Source organism: Stenella coeruleoalba (assembly GCF_951394435.1).
Source record: "Stenella coeruleoalba genome assembly, chromosome: 3".
Lineage (NCBI taxonomy): Eukaryota > Metazoa > Chordata > Mammalia > Artiodactyla > Delphinidae > Stenella > Stenella coeruleoalba.
This window is the reverse complement of record NC_137148.1, coordinates 23,097,414-23,109,838: the sequence shown is the minus strand read 5'-3', so window position 1 is coordinate 23,109,838 and position 12,425 is coordinate 23,097,414. Positions and strand designations below refer to the sequence as shown.

At 37.4% G+C, this 12,425-nt stretch overlaps 1 pseudogene across 1 annotated transcript; it reads left to right on the top strand.

Moving 5' to 3' along the window:
• Nucleotides 1–220: 220 nt before the first annotated feature.
• LOC307184116 (casein kinase II subunit beta-like) lies at nucleotides 221–11,926 on the top strand (annotated as a pseudogene). The gene is made up of 2 exons: nucleotides 221–372; nucleotides 11,236–11,926. The product of its transcript is annotated as a casein kinase II subunit beta-like (transcript).
• The last annotated feature ends 499 nt before the right edge of the window (nucleotides 11,927–12,425 follow it).

Below are 12,425 nucleotides of genomic sequence, written 5' to 3'. Positions count from 1 at the left end.
TCTTGGGTAAGTAAGTCTTGGTTGGAGGGCCATGAAGAAGGGTCAGCAAGAGGACAATCTCCCTTGGTGTCCAGAACTTGTAGAATAGCCTGCAATAGAGTGGACCACCAGCTGAGCTCCTTGAAGTGAGAGCTACAGGCTGGCAGGGAGAAGGGTGACCCCAGTGTCAACCAAGAAAAGTTAGATATGGCTGCACTTCAGAGAGCTCATCAACCAGGTGATGGTCACCAATAACAGCAGGAGGATGTTCCCAGTGCTGAAGTTGAGTATGTCTGGCCGGGACCCGAACACCATGTGTTGTTTCATCTTGGATTTTGTGACGGAGAGCAACCACTTCTGGAAGTGTGTGAACAGAGAGTGGGTGCCTGGAGGGTCAGTCCAAGCCATATCTGCATATTGAACTCCTTACATAAATAAAAACTCTAAATTCATATAGTATGAGTTGAGGGTCTACAGGGGATGACTACCAGCCACGGCATTCTCAAGACTCAATGCATATCTGTCAAGGCTTACCAGAAAGAGTTTACAGCTCTTAAAACTAAATACAACTGATTTGCAAGGGCTTGCTATGATGCAAAAAGAAGCAGGGATCACAAAGATAAGACGGAAGAACCCAGAGACAAACAACAACCTGTGTATTACTAATGGAAGTAGCTTATCCCTGGACTCAGTTCCTTCTATCTGCTGTCAACTCCCATCTTCAGTTTGGAGGTCCTGTCTCACTTTTCTCCACCCATGGCTGTGAAAAATGCTCTATGCTGAGGAATCACAGTTCACCCATCCCTGTCCCTGTCCTCAAAGCTGTGCCTAGGACCCCTCCCGACTTGGACAAGCTCATACTTAGCCCATACACTCATTGGAAAAATTCTCCAACCTATTCTGACAATTCATTTGCAAGTTGTCCATGATCTGATCCCATGAACTTAGCTCAGCCTCAGCATGTGTGTACATACTATCATGTTACTCCTGAGCACAACAGGACTGCATCAGTACCCCAACCTGTGGTCAGCTAGCAGAGCACCTTCACACCAGGGTCTCAGACAGCATAGCTACCTAATGGGCTGGGAGTCCATTCCCAGTGAACCCTATCTTACCCAAGTAATCTCAGGTCCCTTCTCCTCAGGATTCTCACTCTATAAGAACCATGTCATGGCCACAGATATTCCTGACAGCCAATATCACACCTTGGCCTCATAACCTCATGGATGTCTCTGTCACCACCTTCCATGTAAACCAAAGTCTTTCCTTAAAATATACACTATTTTTTTTTATATCTACCAGTTTTACTCAGGATTTGATCTAGGTACAAAATGACAGTCTCATAGGTCAAGAAAGAAAAAAAAAATCTTATTAACTTCACTTTAAAATATGAAAAGGAATATATGTTCTGTTGTTCATCAAAAAAATAACCCCACCCATCATCTGCAACACAAGTGTAGTCCTATGTTGTGTTTATATGCTACAGATGAATTTAAGCATGGAAACAAAACTCAGTTGGACTATTAAATCACCATTACTTGATCATAATAACATTTTGTTTGCTAAGATCCAGAAACTTATTTTTTTGTGTCTCTTACAGAATATAGAAGATTTGACACACTAGAATTAATAAACTCAACTCATCTTATTTAGTGAAATAAAAAGCATACTTTCAATTGCATTCCTTGTTGCTTCAGAGTAGTTTTCAGGTCCCTTTTGTGACAGCTATCATACTTATAGTTAAGCTGTTAGGGACAAAATAATAAATTCATAGTTGAGGACAACAGACTTTAATTGAAATGGAAATTTCACTGTTCTGCCCAATAGAATGTGTTTATTTTGAGCATATGTAATTGCCTCTTGTATTGTTAAACCTACAATGGCAATATTTTTCTTCTGAAAAAAATAGCCAAAGACAATCAGCAAAACATTTTCTGCAAAATAAAGGCAATATGCAAAAAAAAAAAAAAAAAAGAAACAACAAAAAACTAAATACAGTTCTAAAAAGATCTACTGAGAGGATTCAGTACTAGAAATTAGTGACAAACATAATCCACTAAAATTTTCAAAATTTGCATAGCTCAAATTCTCATCTTTTGCTAACTTACTGTGCATCTAGAAATATTTATTTTGGAAAATATTGAGCAAACTTCTTTTGCCCAGAATGAAAAACTTTAAAGTTTAAGATGGATTACACAAAAGAACACATGCTTTTCTTTTCAAAGGAGAGTGATTTTTTTTTTTTTTTTTTTTTGGTGGTACACAGGCCTCTCAATGTTGCGGCTTCTCCCGTTGTGGAGCAGAGGCTCCGGACATGCAGGCTCAGCAGCCATGGCTCACGGGCCTAGCCACTCCACGGCATGTGGGATCTTCCCAGACCATGGCACGAACCCATGTCCCCTGCATCGGCAGGTGGACTCTCAACCACTGTGCCACCAGGGAAGCCCTAAAGGAAAGTGATTTTAAGAGCTTATAATTACTTAGTAAAGGTTTTCTGAAGATCAAATTCTTTTTAAGTGCCCCTTTTTTGGTAATCTCTACATTAATTGGAAGCATGTAAAATTGTTCTAAATTAATGATAAAAAAATCAACTTCATGTTTTTTTAACTGGCTCTTTAAGTTTTATATTAACAAATTGTAGTTCATGATATACCTTAAAATATTCTGATAAAGTATCCAGATTAAGTTCATCCAAAGAAGAGATAATGCATTTCTACATTTGTTTGTGATAATTGGAGCAAAGACTGTATTAAACTAAATAATGATACTTTGACAGTGTAAAGATGCAAATGTACATGAAAGTAATATTTTTTCAATGGTGAGAAGATGTATTTTATACTAGACCTGACTTAAGGCTTTTGCACAGGATATTTCTTTGTCTGGAAATGGCTTTCCCCACATAATCACCTGGCTTACTCCTTCAATTTCATTCCTCACAGAGGCCACACCTGACCACTCCACATCAACTGCCCCAATGTACTATGAAAACTCTTGGTCTGTTAGATTTTTTTCATAACATGAATTTTTATGTCCTTTGTTTATTCTTTTATTTTCCAATTTTTTTATTGATTGCCTCCCTTGCCCCTGCAAGGGAGGGAATTGCACTTGAGGAACTTGAGGAATTCAAGTTCCTCAAGTGCAAGAACTCAAGTTTTTCTTGCTAGTTGATCAGTCCCCAAGACCTAGAATCATTTTTGGAAAGTAGGAGCCCAGTACATATGTGTCAAAAAAACACTCAATGACCTAGGAGGAATTTCAGGAAAACTTCTGTTGTCATAATCACATAAAAATACATAATGTCTATAAAACAGCAACAACTAATTAGATGGGAAGCACAGGCTGGAATGAAAAAGGAATAATGAGTCAAAAATGGGTTTAGGTGAGATTAAAAAATACTGCTAAGAAAGTAAAAAACAAAATCTAAAAGTTACAGCCACACTAGAGGCCCTAAGACAACAAGAAACATTAATATGATTATAAATGTCACAGCAATAATCCTTTTTTTGGTTAAATTCCTGAATCAAAAGCAAAGTATAAAGTCTGAGTTTTAAAGATGAGATAACTACATGTACACAGAGAGACACAAATTACCCAAATATTTGACAAAAATGTTACAAAAAACTTATATACAAAAAATATTTAAAAAGTGAAGAATGAAAGAAATGTCAATTGATATTTACAAATATACCAGTCTAAATTAGGGATATGATTAGTCTGAAACCATTGAGTGCCAGAAGGTAAAAGAGAAGTTAATAAGAAATCAATGATAGTATGAAAAAGGAAAAAAATTCAACAAAACAAGAAGATAATAGAAAAAGGAAATTAAGGTCATTTAACTACTAAACTGTAGGCTGTTCTTTCTATGTAACTATGTTCTCACTCTATCCACTTTCTGTCTCCTATTTTTCCAACATACTTTGGACATTTTAAAATAAATTGCAACACACTTGAAAACAGATAAATTATAAGGGTTTACATCACATTTTCTTACCACAATGTTATAAAACTAGTAATTATAACAAAATGTGATAAAATATTTTGAAGTTAAAACACACATTTCTGAAAGTTTGTGTAAATAGGAAAATAAAAGCTGAGTTTTTAGATTCCTTATAAATATCAAAGTAAATTATGTACCTCAAAACTCAAGCTCAGGGGAGGAATCAAGATGGCAGTGTGGGAACACACAGAGTTAGTTTCTCCCCACAACTAGTGTGCCTGCCAGCCACTGGTAGGGGACTCTGACCCCCAAGGAGACAGGAGGAAACCCAGAGTGAACCAGTAGGATGTAGGCAGACCAATAGGGGAGAAGTGAAGCCCAGATAGGATTGGCGTCCCTTGGGCCGGGGAGCTTGCTGAGTTCCCAAGCCAATTCCCCCTCCCCCCAAAGCCCCATCCAGGCCACATGGGTCCTGGGGACATAGGAGGGAGGCTGGGGAGATCAGGAGTGGCAGGCAGGAGGGGTCATCCAGGAGGATCAGGAGAGGAGCAGAGGGTGATTACCCTACTCACTCGGGCACAGGGAGCATGCTGAGCTCCCAGGCTGCTCCCCTGCCCTCCAAGGCCCCCTTTTCCCCCTACCATATTGGTCCTGGGGACATAGGAGAGAGGCCTGGGAAATCAGAGAGGCAGGTAGGAGGGGCCCTCCCAGACCCCAGACCAGAGGAACAGGAGAAGAGAGGAAGGCATTTGCTCTGCCCCTGCTGGGCTCCCAGGTGAGGTCCCCTACCCTCTGAGACCGGGGGTGGGTGGCACGCCTGGGTCTCTACTGTTCCTTGAGTATAAGCCCCACCCCCCACAGCCCTCAGGACCTTTTCCAGCCTTGTGGGTCCTGAGCATTGGCCCCATACACCACCCAAACCTCACCCTTGCTTAGGCCTCGCTCTCCACAGCCAAGGCCTTCCCTCCCCCACTTTTTTTTTCTTTTCCCTCCTCCTCTTTTTTATTATAGGGTACTGATGTACATTCCAGTTGTTGATTCATATATATTTTTATTTTTACATTCTTTCTAATAAATCTGTTAGTTTCCTAGTCTAATTTTACTTTTACTTTGTTACTGTTCTTTTTTTTTCTTCTTCTTCTTCTTTTTGCTGCCCCACATGGCTTGCGGGATCTTGATTCATGACCTCGGGGTTAGGCAGAAACTCTTGCAATGGGAGCTCTGAGTCTGAACCACTGGACTAACAGAGAACCTCAGACTCCAGGGAATATTCTTCAGAGTGAGGTCTCCCAGAGGTCCTCATCTCAGCACAAAGACCATCTCTACTCAATAGCTACAAACTCTAGTGTTGGAAGCCTCAGGCCAAACAACCAGTAAAACAGGAACACAACCTACTCATTAAAAAAAAAAAAAAAGTGAGATGGCAAAAAATATGTCACAGTTGAAGGAGCAAGGTAAAAACCTACAAGACCAAGTAAATGAAAAGAAAATATGCAATCTACCTGAAAAAGAATTCAGAGTAATGATAGCAAAGATAATTCAGAATCTCAGAAATAGAATGGAAGCACGGATTGAGAAAATACAAGAAATGTTTAACAAAGACCTAGAAGAACTAAATAACAAACAAACAGAGATGAACAACCCAATAACTGAAATGAAAAATACACTAGAAGGAATCAGTAAAAGAATAGTGGAAAGAGAAGAATGAAAAAGTGAGCTGGAAGGCAAAATGGTGGAAATAACTGCTGAGGAGAAAAATAAAGAAAAAAAGAATGAAAAGAATTGAAGACAATCTCAGAGACCACTGGGACAATACTAAATGCACCAACATTCAAATTATAGGAGTCCCAGAAGAAGAAGAGAAAAACAAATGATCTGAGAAAATATTTGAAGAGATTATAGTGGAAAACTTCCTTAACGTGGGAAAGGAAAGAGTCACCCAAATCCGGGAAGCAGAGAGAGTCCCAATACAGCATAAAACCTAGGAAAAATACACCAGTACACATATTCATCAAATTAACAAAAATTAAATGCAAAGAAAAATATTAAAAACAGCAAGAGAAAAACAAAAAAAATAATATACAAAGGAATCCCCGTAAGGTTATCAGCTGATTTTTCAGTGGAAACTCTGCAAGCCAGAAGGGAGTGGCAGGATATACTTAAAGTGATGAAAGAAAAAAACCTACAACCAAGATTACTGTACCCAGCAAGGATCTAATTCAGGTTTGATGGAGAAGTCAAAAGCTTTTCAGACAAACCAAAGCTAAGAGAATTCAGCACCATGAAACCAGTTTACAACAAATGCTAAAGAAACTTCCCTAAGCAGGAAACACAAAGAGAAGAAAAAGACCCACAAAACCAAATCAAAAACAATTAAGAAAATGGTAATAGGAACATACATATCGATAATAACCTTGAAAGTAAATAAACTAAATGCCGCAACCAAAGGACACAGACTGGCTGAATGGATACAAAAAAAGACCCATATATAAGCTGTCTACAAGAGACCCAATTCAGTCCTAGGGACACATACAGACTGAAAGTGAAGGGATGGAAATAGATATTCCATGCAAATGGAAATCAAAAGAAAGCTGGAGTAACAATACTTGTATCAGATAAAATAGACTTTAAAACAAAGACTGTTACAAGAGATAAGGAGGGACATTACATAATAATCAAAGGATCAGTCCAAAAAGAAGATATAACGATTATAAATGTTTATGCACCCAACATAGGAGCACTTCAATACATAAGGCAAATCCTAACAACCATAAAAGGAAAAATCAACAGTAACAAAATAATAGTAGGGGACTTTAACATCTCACTTACACCAATGGACAGATTATCCAGACAGAAAATTAATAAGGAAACACAAACTTTAAATGACATAATAGACCAGATAGATCTAATTGATATTTATAGAACATTCCACCCAAAAGTGATGGAATACACTTTATTCTCAAGTGCTCATGGAACATTCTCCAGGATAGATCACATCTTGGGTCACAAATCAAGCCTCGGTAAATTTAAGAAAATTGAAACCTATTAAGCATTTTTTCTGACCACAACACTATGAGATTGGAAATCAATTACAGAAAAAACCTGTAAAAATCACAAAAAAACATGGAAGTTAAACAGTCACTCCTAAATAACCAAGAGATCACTGAAGAAATCAAAGAAGAAATAAAAAATACATAGAAACAAATGACAATGAAAACACAATGTCCCAAAACATATGCGGCACAGCAAAAGCACTTCTTAGAGGGAAGTTTACAGCAATTCAATCTCACCTCAAGAAACAAGAAAAATCCCACATAAACAATCTAATGTTACTTTTAAGACAACTAAAGAAAGAAGAGCAAAGGAACCCAAAGTCAGAGGAAGGAAAGAAATCACAAAGATCAGAGCAGAAATAAATGAAATAGAAATGAAGAAAACAATAGCAAAGATCAATAAAACTAAAAGCTGATTCTTTGAGAAGATAAACAAAATTGATAAATCCTTAGCCAAAATCATCAAGAAAAAGAGGGAGAGGACACAAATCAATAAAATTAGAAATGAAAAAGGAGAAATCACAACTGACACTGCAGAAATACAAAGGATTATAAGAGACTACTACAAACAACCATATGCCAATAAAATGGACAACCATGAAGAAATGGACAAATTCTTTGAAAGGTACAATTTTCCAAGACTGAACCAGGAAGAATAAGAAAATATGAACAGACCTATCACAAGTAATGAAATTGAAACCATAATTAAAAATCTTCCAACAAAATAATGTCCAGGACCAGATGGCTTCTCAGGCAAATTCTATCAAACATTTAGAGAAGAGCACATTTAGAGAAGAGCAAACACCAATCCTTCTCAAACTCTTCCAAAAAATTGCCGAGGGAGAAACACTCCCAACGAAGCCACCAACACCCTGATACCAAAACCAGCAAAAGGTATCACAAAAAATGAAAACTACAGGCCAATATCACTGATGAACAGAGATGTAAAAATCCTGAACAAAACACTAACAAACAGAATCCAACAGCACATTAAAAGGATCACACACCATGATCAAGTGGGATTTATCCCAGGGATGCAAGGATTCTTCAATATATGTAAATCAATCAATGTGATACACCACATTAACAATTTAAGGAATAAAAACAATATGATCATCTCAGTAGATGCAGAAAAAGCTTCTGACAAAATTCAACACCAATTTATTATAAAAACCCTCCAGAAAGTGGGCATAGAGGGAACCTACCTCAACATAATAAAGTCCATATATGACAAACCCACAGCAAGCATCATACTCAATGGTGAAAAACTGAAAGCATTTCCACTAGGATCAAGAACAAGAGAAGGATGTCCACTCTCGCCACTCTTATTCAACATAGTTTTGGAAGTCCTAGTCATGGCAGTTAGAGAAAAAAAAGGAATACAAATTGGAAAAATAAGGATTAAAACCGTCACTATTTGCTGATGACATGATGCTATACATAGAAAATCCTAAAGATACCACCAGAAAACTCCTAGAACTAATCAAAGAGTTTGATAAAGTTGCAGGATACAAAATTAATGCACAGAAATCTCTGGCATTCCTACACACCAACAACAAAAAGTCAGAAAGAGAAATTAAGGAAACACTCCCATTTACCATTGCAGCAAAAAGAATAAAATACCTAGGAATAAACCTGCCTAAGGAGGCAAAAGACTTGTTCTCAGAAAACTATAAAACACTGATGAAAGAAACCAAAGATGACATAAAACAGATGGAGAAATATACCATGTTCTTGGATTGGAAGAATCAATATTGTGAAAATGACTATATAGCCTAAAGCAATCTACAGATTCAGTGTAATCCCTATCAAACTACCAATGGCATTCTTCACAGAATTGGAACAAAAAATCTTACAATTCATATGGAAACACAAAAGATCCCAAATAGCCAAAGCAATCTTGATAAAAAAAAAAAAAAATGGAGTTGGAGGAATTAGGTTCCCCAACTTCAAACTATACCACAAAGATACAGTAATCAAGACAGTAAGGTACTGGCACAAAAACAAATATAGATCAATGGTACAGGACAGAATGACCAGAGATAAATCCATACACATATGGACACCTGTTTTATGACAAAGGAGGCAGGAATATACAATGGAGAAAAGACAGCCTCTTCAATAAGTGGTGCTGGGAAAACTGGAGAACTACATGTAAAAGAATGAAATTAGAACACTACCTAACACCATACACAAAAATAAGTTCCAAATGGATTAATGACTTAAATGTAAGACCAGACACTATAAAACTTTTGGAGGAAAACATAGGAAAAACACTCTTTGACATAAACCACAGGAAGAACTTTTTTGACCCACCTCCTAGAGTAACAGAAATAAAAATAAACAAATGGGGCTTAATTAAACTTAAAAGCTTTTGCACAGCAAAGGAAACCATAAACAAGACAAAAAGACAACCCTCCAAATGGGAGAAAATATTTGTAAATAAAACAACAGACAAAGGATTAATCTCCAAAATATACAAATAGCTCATGCAGCTCAATATCAAACAAACAAACAATCCAGTTAAAAAATGGGCAGAAGACCTAAATAGACATTTCACCAAGGAAGACATACAGTTGGCCAAAAAGCACATGAAAAGATGCTCAACATCACTAATTATTAGAGAAATGCAAATCAAAACTACAATGAGTAGTAGTTTTCTCATGCCAGTCAGAATGGCCATTATCAAAAAATCTAGAAACAATAAATGCTGGAAAGTGTGTGGTGAAAAGGGAGCCCTCCTGCACTGTTTGTGGGAATGTAAATTGATCCAACCACTATGGAAAACAGTATGGAAGTTCCTTAAAAAACTAAAAAAAGAACTACCATATGACCTAGCAATCCCACTACTGGGCATATACCCTGAGAGAACCATAATTCAAAAAGAGACATGTACCCCAATGTTCATTGCAGCACTATTTACAATAGCCAGGACATGGAACCAACCTAAGTGTCCATCGACAGAGGAATGGATAAAGAAGATGTGGCACATATATACAATGGAATATTACTCAGCCATAAAAAGAAACGAAATTGAGTTATTTGTAGTGAGGTGGGTGGACCTAGAGTCTGTCATACAGAGTGAAGTATGTCACCATATGTTAATGCATATATATGGAATCTAAAAAAAAAATGGTACTGATGAACCTAGATGCAGGGCAGGAATAAAGAGGTAGACATAGAAAATGGACTTGATGACATGGGGTGGGAGGGGGAAGCTGGGGCAAAGTGAGAGTAGCATTGATGTATATACACTACCGAATGTAAAATAGTTGGCTGGTGGGAAGAAGCAGCATAGCACAGGGAGATCAGCTCGGTGCTTTGAGGTGACCTAGAGGGATGGGATAGGGAGGATGGGAGGGAGGCTTAAGAGGGAGGGGATATGGGGACATGTGTATGCATACGGCTGATTTGCTTTGTTGTGCAACAGAAACTAACATGGTATTGTGAAGCAATTATACTCCAATAAAGATGTACTAAAAAAAAATGGTATCAGTAAAAGAAAAAAAACCTCAAGCATAAGGGCAGTTCGAAAAACTGCAGTATTTACAAAAGCTGAAGATACACAGTTCCAGAGATAATCAGCTCCACTCCTATATATATACCTAAACCCAACAGGAGTGCATTCATAAGTTCACTGAAAGGCATGCACTAGAATATTCATTATAGCATTATTTGTAGGCCCAAACTGGATGCTACCCACATAAATATCCACTCATAGGAGAAGCCATAAAAATTATGGAATACTCACACAATGGGAATTGATCATCTATAATGTGCATAATGCATAATTTATCAATACTAAGTACAAAAAAAGACAGGACGAATCTCTGGTTTTAGAAGTCATGAGAGCAGTTAACTGGAACAGTTTATACTGAGATGAGAATGTACTAGGTTACTGGTATTCTGTTTTTGATCTGAGTCTGACTAAGCAGGTATCTTCTGACATGTGAAATCAATCCATTGAGCTGAACTCTTTTGATGTGGTCACTAGTCTTACTGATACTATGTTCAATAAACACTTAAACGTACATAGAAATTAAAAATATCATTCCCATGATATTTTTTATTTATTAATTCATTAAAATAAGTAGAAACACATTTTAATCATGACATGCTTTGCAAAACAAAAGAAAAAAAAGACCCCTAACTTTCAAAGACTTTTATGATCACTCAAGAAAGCAAAATTACAGAGACAAAGAAGCATCAGGAAATCAGTAAAGAAAAATAAATGACAAATTAAAAAAAAAGTGATTTAAACATCAGGAAGTGTTATTTATACTGGTTCTGTGGGCTCCATGACTATGAATTCTTCTGTGAAGTGGATGAAGACTCCATCCAGGACAAATTTAATCTCAGTCAACTCAATGAGCAGGTGCCTCACTGTAGACAAGCTCTAGACATGGTCTTGGACCTGGAGCCTGATGAAGAGCTGGAAGACAACCCCAACCAGAGAACCCTGATTAAGCAGTCAGCCAAGATGCTGTATGGGTTCACCCAGACCACCTATATCCTCACAAACCATGGCACCACCCGGATGTTGGAAAAGTACCAGCAGGGAGAGTTTGGCTACTGCCCCATGTGCACTGTGAGAACAAGCCAATGCTTTCCAATAGCCTTTCTGACACCCCAGGTGAGGCCTTGGTGAAGCTCTACTGCCCCAAGTGCATGGACAATTCCACACCTAAGACACCATCAAGGCAGCACCACACAGAAGGCCCCTACTTGGGTACCAGTTTCCCTCACATTGTTCTTCATGGTGCACACTGAATGCCGGCCCAAGCAGCCCACTAACCAGTTTATATCCAAAGTGTACAGTTGCAAGATCCATCCACTGTCCTACCAGGTGCAGTTCCAAGCTGCCAGCAACTTTGAGTCTGTCAAGACCGTTCACTTATTCCCAACCCCACCTGTCATTCTGTCTTTGACAGTTCCAGTCCTCCCCTGCCACCTTTAAGGAAACCTCTATGGTTTATATTTTAAATTAGAAGAGTCATTATTTTGGTGTGAATATGAAATAAAGTAGAAAAAAGGCAAAAATAAGCATTTACTCAAAATTTATATAAACTCTTGCCGGATCTCTTCAGGAAAAATATTTTAGGGCTTGATGGCTCCTAATATAAATGTTGTTAAATCATAAGGTATTTTTAAAATAATTCTATGGTAATTTATTTAATTACTAAATAAAATTGATTATTTATATTAAGATACATTAGCATCATTGATTAATGTATGAGAAGAATACTGAATAGTACCATAATAATGAAGAAATTTTTTAAAAGATCTACAAAAACTACCATGTTGAAAGGTACAAGAATCACAGGTCTTTAGAAAGGAAATTTTCATATACCTAAAATCAACTAATTCTCATATTATTTAAATAGTTCTGGGCTATAAGTTGAAATGGACTTTGCTGTGTCAAACCACAGACTGACTCGCATTATTTGAAAAAAAGT